Source organism: Peromyscus leucopus, chromosome 19 (assembly GCF_004664715.2).
Source record: "Peromyscus leucopus breed LL Stock chromosome 19, UCI_PerLeu_2.1, whole genome shotgun sequence".
Classification (NCBI taxonomy): domain Eukaryota; kingdom Metazoa; phylum Chordata; class Mammalia; order Rodentia; family Cricetidae; genus Peromyscus; species Peromyscus leucopus.
This window is the reverse complement of record NC_051079.1, coordinates 51,815,026-51,833,613: the sequence shown is the minus strand read 5'-3', so window position 1 is coordinate 51,833,613 and position 18,588 is coordinate 51,815,026.

Below are 18,588 nucleotides of genomic sequence, written 5' to 3'. Positions count from 1 at the left end.
GCCTGAATTCTTAACCAGCCCAGCTCCTGGTTTTCACGACTTATCTACCTTTCTGCTTTCTGCCCTCACTTCCTGGGATTAAAGGCTCACTTTCTGGGATTAAAGGCTTGTGTCACCAAGCCTGGCTGTTTCCAATGTGGCCTTGAACTCACAGAGATCCAGACGGATCTCTGCCTATGGAATGCTAGGATTAAAGGTGTGAGTGCCACCATTTTGTAGCCTCTATATCTAGTGGCTGTTCTGTTCTCTGACTCCAGATAAGTTTATTAGAGTGCACAATATTTTGGGGGAACACAATACCAACACAACCACTGCCTGGCTTCTGCTATGGCTTGCTATTAGCTCTGACCCCCCAGGCAACTTTATTTATTAACATACATATAAAATCACATTTCAGCACAAATATCACCCTAACATTCTCTTCCCCCAGTTCATAGCTAAGGAGTGGATGGCAATGTCACTTCAGGCAGTAAGTGCTTCTCTTGAGAGTGCTGGCTGATTACCTCTTGCCTTGGCTCATCTGTACAGGGAAGCTATGGGTAGACACCACCATCCACATTCTTAGGCTGGGCTTCCAGTATCAGATGAACAAGGGAACCCTAGTTTAGTCCATCAGTGTGAAGTGCAGAGACATTCTTATCTCCCATCGGCCTGTTGATGCTCTTTTGTGGAGCCAGCAGGTCTCTTTGGGGAAGTTCACTTTTGTCTCGTAGTCTAAGGGCTCATCAGGGGCAAATATGCACCGGTGTCAAAGTGTGCTCCTAAAAATGTCCACGGAAATAGAAGCTTTGTCACTCTTATTACATGGACTTAGGCTTGGGAGGAGGGGGGTTTTTACGAAAACTTTACTAAAGTAACAAGTCTTTCCTTGGGCTGGGCTTTCTCTAAGAAGATAGTTCGTTCGGTAAAGTAGTTGCTATGTAGGCATAAGGACCCCTGTGATGCCAAGAACCCATGTCAAAAGCTGGGTGTGGTGGTGTTTGCTTGTAAACCCAGTGTTGGGGAAGCAGGAATAGGTAGATTCCTGGAGTTTGTTGGCTCACCATTCCAGGTCCAGGTCCCAGTGAGAGACCTTGTCTCAAAAACCAAGGAACAGCATCTAAGGTTGATTTCAGGCTTGTACACACACATCTACACACACACACACACACACACACACACACACACACACACACACACACAAACATGCACAAACACAGAGATACACAAAGAACTTTTCTCCAGCACACTCTTCACTTACCAAGTACGTTAATTGAGATTTTAGTCTCAGACTAGAATGTCATATAATAATCGCTGTATATGTCTGACTTTTCTGTGTCAAAGACCTGAAAGAATCAGCTCTCAAGAGGAGGGATTATTTCAGTTCAGAGTTGCAGAGGGGTTGGCTCCATCACCATGAGTTTGAGACAAAGCAAAATACCATGGTGAAGAGGAGGTTGTTTACCTCATGGCAGTCAGATGTCAAAAGAGAGAGCCAGGAAGAGGCTGAGCAGACCTCACCTTCTCATTTCCAGGACTTCCTCCAATAACGTCAAGTCATCAGTACAAGAGGCTTTGGGGGTACTCATCTTAAGAAAGTGGGTTCCACGAGGCAAGGCCCTTCTATTCCCAGAAGCTCTGTTAATGGTGAAGAACATGGAAGAGATGGGCTCCAGCTGGAGCTGGTGCCAATTTATGAGGTGGCCTTTCGGTTCCTCCTACTGGGAGTGGGAAGATTTGTGCTTCCAGAAGTTAAGGAAACTAACTCCTCAGACCTGCCAGGAATGGCTATGATGAAGCTGTAGATGGGATCAGTTGTATCTAGACCCACACCTAAATATGCACTTGACCATTCTGAAGGCAGGACCCACTTCCCACCTCTTTGTTCCCGGGCGCAGCTGTGCTAAAGAACCATAAGGTTCATGGTTTAAACCAGTATATGTTTGTTCCACACAGTTTGGGGGGCTGAAAATCTAAATGAAGGGATCAGCAGGGTCATGTTCCTCTTCAAGGCTCTAGGTAAAAATACCGTATTCGTTACTTTTTGTTGCTGGGATAAAACATCATGACCAAGATAACTTATAGAAAGGAGGTTTTTATTTGTCTGTATGGTTCCAGAGAGACGAAAGTCTGTCATGGTTGGAAAGCATTTCCACAAGCAGCAGACTGGAGCAGTAGCTGAGGGCTCCTATCTTGTGAGTGCTTGGGTTTGAACCCAAATCCTCTGGAAGAGCAGTCAGTACTCATAATTGCTAAGTCATTTGATACCATAATGCTACTTTTTCTGGCACAGTTACAAATATAGCCATTGTTTCAGTGACTTAAAATGAGGCAACGTTGAAAGGAGGAAGCTGGAGAAGACAGAGGAGCAAGATTTTTTTTTCTCAACGTAACACCTTCAATTCCGGTTTAGGTCTCAGACATACTCTTCTGGTTCACCGTAGACAAAGGCGTGTATTTTGTTTGCATACTCAGTCTCCATGAAGAACTTTTTCTTACACAGACTCCTGGACAAAATTCTCAAGACACATTTTTTTGTCATCAACATCTCCCCTAAGGATCTAGATACACACACTAAAGTATTTCTTTTAAGACACGAGACAAAACAGATTGGCATTGTCGTGAAAGAGAGGAGTTTGCCCTGTTCCACTCTCCAGCTATTCGAAGAGTATGGCTCATCAATTCAGAAGTTAGGCTGACCTTTGCCCTGGGAGCATGTGTGCTAGGTATTAAGGACAATTGAGGGATAATCTGTGTAGTTCTGGAAGGGACATCTGTTCAGCAGAATGAGATTGTCGGGGCCTCCCTTCCACATGTATAGCAACCTCTCATCTTCTTCTTCCTCCTCCTCCTCCTCCTCCTCTTCTTTTGAGACTCACATACCTAAGGCTGACTTCAAACTCTATGTAGCTGAGATGACCTTGAAGTTCTGATCCTCCTGCCCCCACCTCCCGCGTGCTGAGATTACAGGGATGTTCTGACACACCTGGTCTATGTAGTCCTAAATGTCAAATCCAAGGCTTCATGATTGCTGCACAAGCATCCCACCAACTGAGCTACATCCCCAAATCCTCCTTTTTCTTATGGCTTCCTCAAGCCTCTGCTTTTCAGCCTGTCACTGAAGGCTCTGGTGGCCAAGGAAAAAAACATGTGGTCATCCAAAAGCCTCCTGGACCTGTCCACAACAAGCTTAGTTACCAGGCAAACCTTCCAACAAGCCTCATTTCCTGGTGGTGGCGTGATATCAGTAGTGTGTACACACGTTCTAGTGTGTACAGGGGGCAAAGAAGGGGAGGAAAGACACCTTATAAATCACTTCTTGCAAATCCTTCCATTCGGAGCCAGTTGCAAACTAATTTCTCTGCTTTTCTCAAGCTTTGATTTATGTATTGGGCTCCTGGGGTTTGTGCTCCATCTCATGGCTATAGGCTTGGATTTAGCCGGGTGCACCATAAAAATGTTAGGTGATTTGCATGCTGTGTGCTGATTGAGTTGCGTTCTTTATAGGATCATTTTGAGATGGATTGTCTCTGTGGGCCTCTGTTCTTTTGTTTGCTGGGGTTCAGAGGTTACATCAAAAACCTCCAGGCCTGCTGCCTGATGTGACCTTTGAACTCCAAAGGGCACAAGATCAGGAGGCTATAAAACAAGGCACAAACACTAAAGGTGTCATTCTGATGGTCCTCAGAGGACAGGAGTTTAAGGCTTGGTCACGTGACACAGAATAGAGGCAATTCAAGCAAGCAGGAAGCCAGAATTAGCACATCTTCATCTCAATTTCTATACAGGGAGAAGCAGAAGAGCCTCTGGGACTAGACACTGGGCGAATTGCTAAATACGTTGGTTGTATCTTTCTTTGTACGGCCATGTTGGATAAAAAAATGTCCAGCAAAGCTCAGTCTGTAAACCCACAATCTGTGAGGCCTGGTTTTACTGTGTCGCCATAAGGAGGCTCATTTTTCTATCTGCTGCAGTGAACAGCACTAAGACAGCAGAGGCTGCAAGGAGGGTCTGTGTGTGGCCACCTTAGGGTTCAGGCTCACAGGAAGGACAACAGAGCAAAGCTGAAACCTGAGAGCCACGGCCACCGTGGCTTGGGAGAGCTCTATATTTGATGCTTTTGTTTTTTTTTTTTTTTAAGGGGAAGAAGTGCTGGCTGTGAGTCAAACCTCCAAAGAGCATGTCATTAGAAAGGAGAGCTCTATTTTGAATAATGATAAAAGTCTCCTTGTGCCCGGCTCGCACTACAGGGCCAAGCAAAGCAAGCGTGCGGAGGAGGAAATGCCGCCAAGCCTTGCAAGAACGGAGGTAGAGCGGTGAAGCCACGGACTTCGGATCCTTCACGCCAAAGAAACGATCCAGAATATTCCCAAACCATAAATGAACTTCCACTGATTTATGCAGAGGTTCCCAAGGTCTTTCAAAAGTGCATTGTGAGGACAATTGCTCTCCCTGGTGGCATGGAAAATGGCCCGTGGCAGCAGAAGCAAGAGAAGGCGAGCCAGGCTGAAAGCCTTCAGCTATAGATAAACTGTGGCGTGGAAAAAAAAAAGTCCATAAACAGGACCCAAGTGAGGCAGGGCTAGCCTTGGAGAGAAGTCAGAGTCCACTGTGGATTGCACAGAGGGAAACAGAGTCCCGTGTAGGGTGACTTGGACACATCTATCCCCAGATGCTAGTCTCATAACTGATTCAAGGGGAAGGAAAAGACATATTTTTTAAATATGTATTTCGTGTGTGTGTGTGTGTGTGTGTGTGTGTGTGTGTGTGTGTGTGTGTACACCACATGTTTGCCAGTGCCTACAGAAGGCCAGAAGAGGGTGTGGGGTCCTCTGGAGCTGGAATTATAGGTGGTTGTAAGCCAATGGACATGAACACTGAAAATCAAGCTCAGGTCTTCTGAAAGGATCAGGAGCAGGTGTTCCTGGCGGCTGAACCATCTCCACAGCTCCAGGAAAGGACATATCTAAAAGTGAAGCCCATAGGTAGAGATCCGAGCCTCTCCAAGGAAAGGGGATCTTCTTCGCTGGAGGCTTAGACCCAAAACTGTGGCTTGAAGGCCTGAGCAGGGTCTACTAGAGAAAGGGTATTTGAGGGTCAGCTGCAGCCGGAGAATAAGGGAGTCTGGGTAGGGATAGAAGAAGGTTTGGGGAGGTGAAGGAGTCAGACTCAGAGGAAGGTAGCTGGTACTTCTCAAGCCGTGGAGAGGTTAGCCGGTGTGTAGAACTAAGGAAGGACTCCTTCTTCAGGATAACTGGATTTTATACAGTGTAAGTCCTCGGCATTCAGAACTAGGTCCCAAGAAGGTCTGAGCACATGTGCAAAGGTTGTTGCCTACTTTAAGGGGGGCAGAGCATATGGGTTGCCTAAGGGTTTCCAGTGTTTGATGTACCTGTTTTGGAATGGAAACATTGCGGCAGAGATGCGCCCAAGCCTCCTCATGTCCTTAATCACTTTGTCCCTAAAGACCCTACCTGAGTTTTTGTGTTTGTTTGGATTTGAGCTGGTGGTCATTTAGGTCTTTTGTTTTCTCATCTTCATAAGGAAAACGGAGGGTGAGCCCCAAGACAGGGTCTCTCCACATGAGAAAGCTGTCAGCATCCCAGTGCCTTGTGGGGGAGAAATGAAGGGAAAACATTTATAGGGAGTGGGGAGGCAGAGTTCCTAGAAAAGAAGCTGTTCACAGCCAATGGAAGATTCTCTTCTCCTTCATAAATCCAAAGAACTGGATTGTCCACCCAAGGGTCTGTGATAGCCTGCCTCCCTTCTCCACTCATTTGAACTCATTTATCTTTGAAAGATGGGGTTAATCTTGCCATCTCCAGAAAGTCTTCTTGGACCAGTCTAGCCCAAAAGGGCCTTCTCTTTGGATCCTGTAGAGTGCCATTCATCTGGCATATCTTGCTAGACTTCCTCTTCTTCTTAACCAAAGAGCATGCACTGTGCATACACATTTATATATTTAGATATACCTACAGCCACATCCAAACCCCCTCTCCAGCTAAATTAGAAACACTATCCTCCCATTCATCTCCTTCACTAAAAATATTTCTTGCTTAATCGATGTATTGACTTCTTGGGTGCGTTGCTCATCTTCTTTTGATGGACATTCATTTTATTAGAAGTTTAGTTGGAGAACATTGATTAAAAATGCCCCCCAACCCCCACAATGCCATGTTCCATGCGTCTGTGAATGTATAGACCATCTATAATAATTTCATCACCATCACTTGTACACATCAAAATAAGGCAGTTCAGAGGTTGTGTTGGGGGAGGGGAGATGGAACCAGCCCAAAAGAATTCAGTGTTGAGGTGTAAGAACGTTGAGGCAGTCTTAGCAACCTATTATGTCACCAGCAGACTCCAATGGAAGGTGCCTGAATTGGAACCCTGACTTAAAAACTCCTAAATGGCTGGACTGTGGAGCAGGCTTGGGGTCATAGGTCTGCATGGTAAAGGCAGGCTGTCACTTGATTTTGGTGGTCTCTGAATCTCAGCCCCTAATTAATCGAATGGGAAATCTGATTGGCTGAACTGAGTACCAGGTGTCCACCTTGGAGTAGCAGAAGCATGAATGATTAATCTGGCTATTGAAAAGCCTAGCCCTTTGTATTTGTGGGATATTTCTCAAGAGTGAGATGATTGTGTGTTTGGCAGACATTGCCAAAGGTGACTGGAATAATTCCCCTGTCATCACCATATCAGACCCTGCTAATTGTTTGTTTTGAGGTCTGTGAGCTCTTTAAAAGCAGAGATGATCATTTTCTGAAACATTACATATTAATCTAGCCTCTTGTTTTCTATACTTTATGATGCTTTGATATGTTGGAACCCTGAGAGGAATAGTCGCTGCCAGGCTTAGCATATGCTTGAGATACTAAGCAGTTTATTTGCAAGAACGCCTTTGATATGCAAATAGCCCATCTCCACCCTCATCTACCACCCTTTTATCCAGTTTAAGTAGCTCTGGTAACATCCTCCAGCCCCAAATCACCTAGAGAAGATGCTTCTAGGCAACTAGATCACTCCTTTAAGCCAGAGTCCACCTAAATTCTTCAAATTATCTATTCCCAAACATGCTCAGTGACAACACTGCCTCATGTATCTTTCCTTGTGAGTCCCCATAGCAAAGGTTTCTTTCTGCTTTGGCTTTTCCCGTCCTTCTCCAACCTCCAGAATCACCCTGGCGTGGCTCAGTGTGGCTCCTTCTCTTGGTAGCTATAAATGATGAACTAGCACACACACTCTTCTTGTTTTCTGTTTTGACCTGGTCTCATGTATGTCAGGCTGACCTTGGATTTGCTCTAGAGCCAAGGATGACCTTGAACTTCCCCTTATCCTCCAGCTTCTACTTCTTGAGAGCTGGAATTACAGATGTGTGACATCACACTCAGTTTCTACAGTGTTAGAAATCAAACCCAGGGCTTCATGCATGCAAGTTAGGCAAGCACTCTTCTTAACAACTGGGGCACATTCTTGGCCCCTGGACTGGCATTTCAGTGGTATGTCCTAATTTTTTGGCTGCACTCTATGCAAACAAATTTCCAGGTTTATTTAAAACCAAACCAACCAACCAAACAATCAAACAAAAACCCCAACGCCTGACACAGAACCTACCACATACAAGGCAAGTGATAAATATTTACTAAATTAAGTAAGTGATGGAGGAGATAAGTGGGTGATTAAATGTGTGCATAGATGGACGGACGGACGGATGGATGGATCTTTGAGAATTTAGTAGGGGAAAGGTATGATATTATGCATTTGACTCAACTCTGGATGTTGGATGCCTGTGCCTCATCCCACACTCCTTCTCCATTATAAAAGAACCATGAACAGTTACAGTAGAACAATAGAAAGGAGACCCACATGACTCCCTAAAAAATAGCAATCAGACTGAAGACTCAAGAGAGAATGTGTGAGCTCCACACCCCTGCTTTTGTGAGAGCCCTTCATAGTGTTTGTAAATAGAAATGATGAATGGGCATGCTTTGACATTTCTGTCACTAGGCCAGGACTTTCTCTCCTCTTTTCTACACATTCACACTGTCTCTCTAGTGTAAAAAGACTGAGTAACAAAGAACTGTCCCTTCTAGTAAAAACTAGGGGAAATTGACAAACTCAATACTGGTTCATTAGACCTACAGATGAATTATGGGACATGGAGGGAAATCGTGCTTGGCACACACGTAATGAACCCAGGATCTCCAGTGATGGATGGATGGATGGAGGTGAACATTAATCTACTCTCACTGGCTCGATGATGTCATTTTTAACCAACGGTAAGCTTCACCCAGAAGCCAGTCTGGAGATCGAGCAGCAGCAGTAATGGGGGCTGAGATTGCTAAGGGAAGAATGCGGGACCAGAGTCCAGAATCCTGACAGTCAGTGCCGGTACGAGTTCATTTAAATGCTCTGTTTAGCTCTTTCTTGAATGAAAACAAGACAGGGCTAAAACTTTAATCAATCCAGTTCAGCCACCACACTCAGGCACGAGCAGGGAATAAAATGAAGGTCACGAGAGAAGTCCAGGAGAAAGAAGTTGACAGTCTCTGCAGATGAATGGGGTTATGCCAAACGGCCTTGGAGATGAAAAGGAGGCTGGAAGCCATAGTTCATTTAGAACTGGAATAGCCATCTGTCTATGGCTGGTGCCAGATTCTTGAGCCCTGTGTTTCTTGGGGGTTGGGAGTGGAAGTGAGATGTATGTGTGCTCACCTGCCAGAGAGCAAAAGCAAGCAAGAGGCTGCCGCAAAGGAAAATCTCTTGTCCATTCATCAGTTAGAGACTTGTTTAGGTTAGTTCATGGCCGACATCGGCAGAGAGCTCCTTTAAAATGAGTGTAAATGTCACTTTGCACAGTGGTACTTCGGTCTCAATGCTTGAGCTCCAGGGAGGGGTGGGAGCTAGCTAAGCTTAGCTCATATCCAGTGGTCTTAGGTTGCAGTGAGGGGACAGATGTGGGAGAAGGTATTAATAGGCGTGAATGAGAGCACCTACTGGGATTCTCAGGGATTTCACATGGGGAGTGATAGAAACAGAGACAATTTATTAAGGAGAAAGGAACTCCCAAGAATAGAAGTGGGCTAGAGAGCTGGTGCGGGTCTAAAGCCCTAGACTATCATGACCTTTTATAGGTCGCCTACCCAGCACTGTTTTCTGGTGTTTGGAGATCACGGGACGTTTTGCACATGCTCTGTTTTGTCACATGTAGCCTGTATCGGGGGCCTAAGGGGTGTTCCTTTCTTCCTCTGGCACTGGTCACTTGTATATGTTAGTCTGGACGCCTTGTTTCTTCCCCCACATCCTACTATCCTGGCCCCAAAGGAGTAAAAGGGTCCACAGATCAGCTTCTCCCCTGAGATTTTCCTTGCATCCTGTAAGCAACCTCCACAGGATCCAGAGAAGGCTGCTGCTGCCTGTGTGCTGTGTGCTCAGCGTCAGCAGAGACAAGAGAGCTAGAGCTAACAACCACAGAGAATTGGAGACCTGGCAGCTAGGTTCCTATGAAGTCAGCTCTGCCACTCTCCCCGACTGGACACCCTACTCTCATTCCTTGGCTCTCCAGAGTCCTGTGGGACTTTGATGAAAACCTGAAGAGAGATCAGTGTTAGCTGTGGCTGCCTCCATCCTTCTGCCCAGCCTGCTCCCTGGTACCTGCTCTCTTCTCTCCTTTTCATGGGTGCTATTACACTGGTCTCCTTACCGAGCTTATATTCCAAGCCACCTGGCTTCCTCCAGGCCTTTGTGCTTGCTGCTCTCACTTCCTGAAATGCTCTCTGCTGAAATATGCTCCTGGCTCCTTTCCCATGTCACCTGTCAGTGTCCAGAGAGGCCTTCTCTGACCTTATTTAAAGAAACACTGCCATCCCTCATTTGTCCTGTTTAATTTGTCTTCTAAGGACTTGCCACCACTGGTGTTATATATGTATGTATGAATGCATGCATGTGCACACACACACACACACAGACACACACACACACACAGTCACATATACATACACACAGTCACACACACACACACACACACACACACACACACACACACACACACACACATTTAAGGGTGATTCCAGGATCCTGTACAGACATGCAAATCCCCAGATGCTCAAGTCTCACGTAAAATAGCCTTGTACGTGCACACAATCTGTGCACAACCTCCCATACAGCTTAGCTCATTTCTGGGCCACATCTAGCACCTAATAATACAATGTAAATGCTTTGCAAATACCTGTGAGGCTATAGTGCGTAGGAAATAATGGTAAGTAACATTCTGCACATGCTCAATCTAAATGTGCTCCCCGTCCATCAACACACAATGTTTTTTATTCCCGATTAGGTGGCTAGGTGGTCGGTTTCATAGATGTGGAGCATCCCAGTGGCCTTAAGATGCAGTGAGGGGACAAGCATGGGAGAAGGTGTAAATCCGAGTCCAGAGAGCACCCACTGGGATTCAGAGAGCCAACTGCACATTTATCTGTTTGATTCTGTTTCCCCATCACCATGATGTTCCACAGGAGCCCCGCCTAGGACTTTTCTAGTTACTGCTGTATCCGGAGTGCTCACCACATAGTCTGTCTTAGAATCTTAAGATAGAGGAGTCACGCACAGCCCTCTTAGGGTTGTGTGAAAGCAAAGGGCACACAGCTTCTGTCTCCTATTGCTCATCTCCTATTGCTCCCCTGCTTTAGAGCGTTATTTCCTTCTCTGATTCTCCACAGCCTCAGTCCAGAGCAACTTTATCTAGCCTGAGGCAGAGTGGCCTGACTCAGACCGATCAAGTATTCTTCCAAATCTATTATTAATGCCTAAGCCGTTTGCCCTGAGTCCTCCAGCCCTGAGGCTTCTTGTGCTCAAATGCCAGGCTATGAAGCCACGAGACCTTCTCCTCCTCTTTACACCCTGTCTCTGCTGGGCTTCCAGAACCCTGTTTTGTAATGTAGAAGGGAAAGCTTGATTCTTTTTATTGCATTTTGCGCTGTCATCACTTCCTTAAAGCAGGAAGTATGAATATCCCTGCAGCTGCCTAAAGGGGAGGGAGGGAGGGGTCGGTGGGGTCAAAATGCTATCTGCCATGCACTTTGTAGTGAAGGAACTCCCGCCAAGCGCTGCAGTATGAATGCCCTCAGTGAAATCTCCTTAAAAGCATTTCTAATGGGTGCCATAGCATTAACAAAAAAGAAGTGAGCTGGGTGTTGCTGGGGACGGAGGCCCTGCAGATACTGCTGAGGTTGTATTCCTTGGCCCCATGTTCCAGGACAACAGTCTGCCCATAGGAAAACAAGAGCTATGAAACAGTCCATCCTCCCCCCATAATGCTTTGGTAATCCTCCCGCCCCCCCCCTCCCACCCCCTCCACCCCCCACCCCCCACCCCCGGTAATTATCCTTGGGAATGTGTTGTGTGAGCCTAAGCTGGAGGAGCCAATGAAAACATGTAACTAGCTCAGCGATGATTATGGAATTATTTAGAAACAACAAGACTACCCGAGACAGGAACGTTGTTATTAAGCAGAGTATGGCCTGATGAGATGGTGCTTAAGGCTTTGGTCTCCATTGGAGCAGAACTGCTTCAACAGCCTCAGACTTTGCTTCGCATCATGTGATAGTTTATTCCTTGCCCACTTCACAGTTCAATGTGAGACCCCGGGGAAAGGGATTCTTTCCTCCCCCTTGTCATTCAGGGATCCATGTTTCTAACACCTGGAGGCTCCATCATTTCCCTTCTGCCTCTGACAGTGACTGGGGCAGGAGAGGGAGAGCAGGAAACTGCAAGGTCATTTGCCAGAACCAGAACCGCAAACCTGGAGGCAAAGGTGTTTCTGCCTACATTGTCAGAGTAAGAAGCTAGTCACTGGTCACACCTGACTGCAAAGGAGCCTGGGAAATGAGTTTCACTGTCCGTCTAGGATGAAGAGGGAACAGCCTGGAGAATGGCCAGCAGGGATAGATTGACACAGTACTCGCATGATGTGCTTGTCGGTTATAGTGACACCTGGGGATTTAAATATTAAATACATTAAGCAGAAAAGGCAGAACAAAGCACTAACTGGGGCTCTTAACTAATAATCTTGTAAATATATATATATATATATACCAATTCAGAAGTGATTTTAGATTCTTTCAGACTTTGTAATTGTTTGGGTTATTTTTGTTTTTCCTCCTGTGAGAGGAAAAAGTGTAATGAAGGTGGTGGTGGTCGGGGGCGGGGTGGTGGTGGTGGTGGTGGTGGGGAGCAGTTGGAAAATCACTGGACTGTAGGTTGAATTCCATGGTAATTTACTTTTCTAGGTTTTTGTTTTTCTATTAAAAGTATGAATGCTTATTTGAGACCCCATGGATGAGCCCGGAGGATATTATGCTCCCTGAAAGAAATCTAACGAATACTGTGCGCTTCTACTTTTATGTGGTGTCTGAGAAAGCAGAGCAGTGGTAGCAAGGCTGGAGTAGGCTGAGGGAAAGGGGAGATGCTGCTTGAAAGGACTCATGCTTTCCAGCTCTGAAATGAGTAAGTCTTGGGATTCGGGCATGGCGCTGATGGACTGTGTCAATTGCTTTGATTGTGGTAATCATTGTGCAATGTGTAGAGAAATGTCACGTTATACGCATCCGATATATTGAATCTTTACTGTCAATTGGATCTCTTTTTGAGCTTTTGCTTGTTTATTTGGTGTGTGCATGTGTGCGGGAGAAGGGGCATTTGCCTGCCCCAGCGTGTCTGTGGAGGTCCACTCTTGAGAATCATTTTCTCTTCTGCCACCTTGTGGGGTCTGGGATCAAATTTAAGCTATCAGACAGGACACCAGCAGGACAACCAGGAGGAGTCCCAGTGAGGGCCCTGCAGCCATGGTGTAGCAGAGACCAGAGGCTTCGAACCAGATCAACGACTTTCTGCAATGAACACTTGCAAGAAAAGGCGTGTGGATAAAAGTGTTTACTGCGTGACTCACTGCGTCACACTACAGCTTCCATGATGAGAATGATTTTTTTCTAAAATTTTATTGTCTCTTATTTTGGAGGGGAGGTTGCAAGGGCAGAGGGTAGATATGAAGGGACAGAGAAATGAATGGGATGGAGATGCATGATGTGGAAGACACAAAGAATAAACAAACAAACAAAAATTTAAGCTATTAAGCCTGCCCACAAAGGCCTCCATCTGCTGAACCATCTATGCAGTCTTATCAATTAAACATTTGAAAGTAAAAATTAAAAAAAATGTAATGTTAATATGAAAAAACAGATTTTCCTGAAATTCTTTCTTATTATAAAACAATGCCTCTGCACAAAATTAGAAATAAAAGTATATTACTGTTTTACTCATTGATGACCACCTTATTTTGTCAGTTTTCCCCCTAAGTGTATGCACATACATTTGAGATCTTGAGATCTTATACTATGCACAATTCTGCAGCCAGCATGTTTCTCCTTGCCACTAAAATTACTATGTCTTTGCGATAGTCGGTGCTGGCGATCCAGCACAGTCTACACCACTCTCTTGGTTGACCTTGTCTCCATATTGTACTGGTCTAACCTGCTCTCTGAGATCTCTTACAAACACCTCAAACTGTATTTCTGATTGCTTTTTAGGATAAAGTCCTTAACGAAGAATCAGCAGACGAGGCAGCGAGTGTTTTTCCAGGTTGTGTGGTACAAGCCAGCCGGGCTGCCTGTGTGGGGAAGGACTCAGTCTGTACAGTACAGCCGGCTGCCTCGGGGAAGGGCTCACGTTCACATTCCCCTCTCGATTCACCTCCGAGCTGTCTGCTGCTATCGATATTCCTCCTTTTCTTTTTTACCAGTTTGATCAGCAGGAAGCTGTACCTGGTGAATTTACAATTCATTTCTTTGGTTATTTTTGCGACTAAACGGCTTCTCAGATGTGCTCGGTCATACACGCATATTTCCTGTTTTGTAAATTATCCATTCATAGCCTTCACCCATTTTTTTTTTCTATTTCTGTCACTTATTGATTTGTAGAGAGGCCCTACATAGTAAGAATATTAACCTTTTGCCTGTCAGGTGTGTGGCTAATATTTTTTTCAGTCTTTGTTTGCTTTTGTTTTTTTACATCTAGATGTTTAAAATCTTTGGGTGATCTGCTAGTCTGCTCTGTGACTTCCTGTGTTGTTTTATGCTTTCAACGCATGGGTCAGATAAATATTTAGCTGCATTTTCTGATCATTTTCTCCCTTAAGGTATTCTTATTTCGATATGCTTGGAGTTTATTTCATCTTACGATATGAGATGAGGACTTAGGTATTTCCCACCACCAGAAGATGCACAGTCAAATGACTCTTCCTCACTGACAGATGAAGCCTCCTTCATGACTGGTGCTTACTTTAGAATCTGAAAGACAGGAATAACCACCTCTTGCTGACTACCTAGGGTTCTCACTAAAATAGAATGTAATAGACTTCATATCTATGTGAACCTGTGTCAAACTCTGGAACACCCAACAAGAGCTTTGGTGGCTAATAAGAGAAGGAAAAGAGAAAATGAACGCCAAGGTGATTATTGTTCGCATTCAGACCCACTTCTTGGAATCCTGGCCAATAAGCAGATAATACCCTGCCCACCCAGTGTCCTGACGTCATCCTATGTTCCTGTTCCCTTTAAGAAAGAACTCCCCCCCTCTCCCTCCCTCCCCCCTCTCTCTTTCTCTTTCTACGCTCTTGTTCCCCCGCCAATGATCTCTGCCCCCTTCTCTCCCCTCCCCCTGTTGTATGGTGTGACTCCTTACCGCTGTTTTTAAAATACAACAATGATCATTTTCTTTAAGAAAATGTGAATGAGGATGCGGTTGGGGCTGATCACCTTGGTTCTGAACTAATGAGAGCGTCGCAAGTCTTTCTGTTTACCTTGTCCTGTTCCATAACTGTGTCTCTGCCCCTACTCACATCACAGGCTGTTCCCCCACCTCCCCCAAGTCTCCTAAACATGGGGAAGGAACTGGCTTCTTTTTACCAGGACTGGGTGTATATATAAGGCAAATGGTAACGAAAACAATGAACAGGAATTAAAAATTGAGGCCGTATCTAGAAGTTTCGGTCTCTGCTTACGGGTCGTCTCCAGACGAGAGACAGTGCTCTGCCACATCGGAATGGACTGAACTGTTGGTTTGGGGAGGTTCTGCTGAGGCGGTGGCTGGTGGCTCACGTAAAGACTGTGTCCAGGAGGAAGGCCTGTGAGCCAAGGACCACATCGGGGAACCACCAAGACAGAACGATGAACGTGCGATCTTTCTGGCGGACAGAAAGGAGGGTCACCGTGGACACCCAGCTGGACACTCTGCCAGCTCTGTGTTGTCTCTCTGACTAACTTCACCTGCCACTTCCCTGGGATTTTTGCTTCACCTGGATAGAAAAATACCTTGTTTCTCTTTGCCCATGGCTCTCCCTAGTCTGCAGAGGTAATGCAAATCCCCAGCTTCTCCTGTTCACAGCCTTCCCATTGTTCTGACTTTGTTTCTTCTGTTTTGAAACAAAACGGTCATATCACTCGGTATTCAGAAGGCTATGTCTTCAGACAGGAGATTATTAAGTGGGCTTTTTAAATTTTTTTTTTCCCAGTGGTGAAAGGGCTAAGACCCATTCCCTAGCCCTGAGTGATTTTTTTTCCCCTGTCATCTTTAAGGATGATGCGCAATGTGTGAATATGGCCCACAATTGAGGCTAATTATGACTCTCCAGCGGTCGTGCTGTGTTTTGAGGAAGTCCTCAACCAGCACTTAAGCAGTAATGCCTCTGAGCACGCCGCTGTGGATCTGACAGAGCTCCGATTCCCGAGCCAGGAGCAGCCTCCTCCCACCATGCTCCCACAAGCACTTTTATCACCAAGTTATTAGACCATTATGGTCAGCAATTGTCTTTTGCCGCCTTTGATTTTTTTCCCCCTGTTGTCACACATGAGGAAAGTGATGTGTAATGTGATCCAAACTGCTCTTGTTTGTTTTAATCCGCCGTTTTAATATATTATGGCTTCCTGCCATTCTCCTTCTCCGGCAGGACCCTAGGGCCCCTTGGAGACGGGCTTGGGCCTGGAGTGTGCTGGGCACTTTGGGGCTTTAGTGCAATGCAGGCATGTGTGCTCTTGCCAGGTGGGAACTCAGACCCAGGAATGGACCCAGAGGCCTTCCTTGGTAGTTTGGAATAAAAGAGCAGCCTAGGGACTGAACACGTGGATATGGCCTTCCAAGCACTCCTTTCTGGGTCCTGATTTCCAGGAAGTACTTGTGTAGGGTCGGAGTACAAGCCCATTTTCTGTTGCTATAACTGAGTGCCACAGACTGGGTGTCTTATTAAGATGCTAAGTTTATTCCTCATAGTTCTGGGGGCTGAGATGTCCAGTGTCGAGGGACTGCACGTGATGAGACTTTCTTAAAAGTGCAGTCTCTCAGTAGAGTTCCATAGCAGGACAGACATCATACAGCATGACAGAGTGAGCTTCTGTTTAACAGACACACCCCAGAGTCAGAAGGGTGACCTAAAACCTTAGAAAGGGACTGGAAAGATGGCTCAGTGGTTAAGAACACTGGTTGCTCTTCCAGAGGACCAGAGTTTCATTCCCAGCACCCACGTGGCAGCTCACAGTCATCTGTAACTCCAGTTCAGGGACCTCCACCCGTCTTCTGACCTTCATGGGCACCAAGCACCCATGTGGTACACAGACATACATGCAAGCAAAACACCCACATACATGAAATGAACAAACAAACAAACAAAAAACCCTTTAACCCCCTTTAAGGGTCCTTCTTGATCACGCTCTTTAATTCTTCATGGTGGAGATTAATTTTAAATATTTGTTTACATTTATATGTGTACATGTGTGTGTGTGTGTTTGTGTGTGTGTGTGTGTGTGTGTGTGTGTGTGAGAGAGAGAGAGAGAGAGAGAGAGAGAGAGAGAGAGAGAGAGAGAGAGAGGTGCTCCAACTGGTAGAATGCAAGTTGTGAACAGAAACAGGGGAAGGCAACAACTCTGGTATAACTTTCTTCATTTTAGTTTTAGGAGTTAGTTTTGTCTTCTTCTACCGTGCGTTCCGGGGAGGGAACTGAACTCAGGTCATCAGGCTTGGCAGCAGGCACCTCGCATGTTGAGCCGTCTTGCCAGCCTTCCTTTTCCTTTCAGATGAGAGAAGAGATAGGCTGTAAAATCAGTGGAATCAAGACAAAAGGTTGTGTGTGTATAATTTAAAAGTATGGAGGTATATATTTTACTTTAGAGGACAGTGACAACTACTCAAAATATTAAGCACAGTTGATACAATTACCAAAACTAAGAACAGGCAGAGGTGGTTGTGACTGTAAATAAATTAAATTCTGTCAGTAGAATGGAAGTTACTTGATAATACCTATTGACAGTGAGTCAAGGAATTGGGATCTCAACATGTTATACAAAATGACGGTGGTAGCTTAGTAGGCAGGAGGGTCTCAGGTTCAAGTCCACCCTGGGCTACAGACCTGATCTGAACAAAAGAACTATGGTGGTAACATCACAGAACAATTAAAATCAAAAGATTATGAGGACTCTTTCTGAAGTATGGAATTGGATGGGGACAGCTCCTTTAACAGCAGCCTACACAATTTGAATGTCTTAGCTTTGGGTATATCACTTTATATCTAAATTTTTGGAAATAAATTTGCGAAAACTCAGTATTAACAATAGCTACAAAGAAAGGGCTAATTAAAAAATAGTTCTTTTCTGCTGGTGGCATCTGCTAGCTTGAGTCTTTAGCTAATGATGTATCTACTTATCCTTTGGGGATCCCTTCCCTGCGGCTGAGTTCCTGTTCTTCGAATGACACAATCCATCATTCTAAATCAGCGTGTGCACTTAACAGTGCTATTTAAGCCTTAATAAATATTGTATCAACATTCGCAGGGGATGGTATGGAGAGAGACAGGAGCTTATATAAAAGAGCAATTCTTCTTGTTAGGGCTGGTGTGTTTGTGTGTGTGTGTGTGTGTGTGTGTGTGTGTGTATACACATACATATGTCAAAGAGACGGACTCCAAGAGGAAGCAAAATTTCACTGGTACTTTTAATACCTTAATGGAGAAACTCACAGCACCCCTCTGCATTTCCTTAGGAATGGGGAAAGAATCAAGGGCTCTCTAGACTGCCCAGGGCTTGTGCCTCTGGTCTTATGCCTCTGCCTCAATCAGTCTTTCTCCCTCCGGCCCCCCCCCCCTGCTTGGTTTGTGGTCTTTCTAATCTCAGAGGCATAGTTCCATAGAGGTCCAGTGTCTAGGTGCTCCTCAGAGCTTTTCCATGAGAAGTAAATCTCTTGTCACTGACGCCCATGTTACTGGGGGTTGGGACCTGGCCATGGTGTTTCCAGTTTCTTATCTACACAGATTGGTGAAAGTATCAAGATACTGTTATTTAGAATAAAATAATAGTAGCATACACTGCCAAGGGTGGCAGTGGGACTCATGAATGAGAGTACTCAGAGGCCCCAGAGGATAGCCTGGGCTCTTTTTATGGGACCTAAAGGAAGGAGGGTCTGGTTTGGGTGACTCTACTTGGACTCATAGATTATGTCATACATTCTCTCTCTTTTTTTTTGAGACAGGATTTATCAGAGTTGGCTCATGTACATCCAGGGATAAAC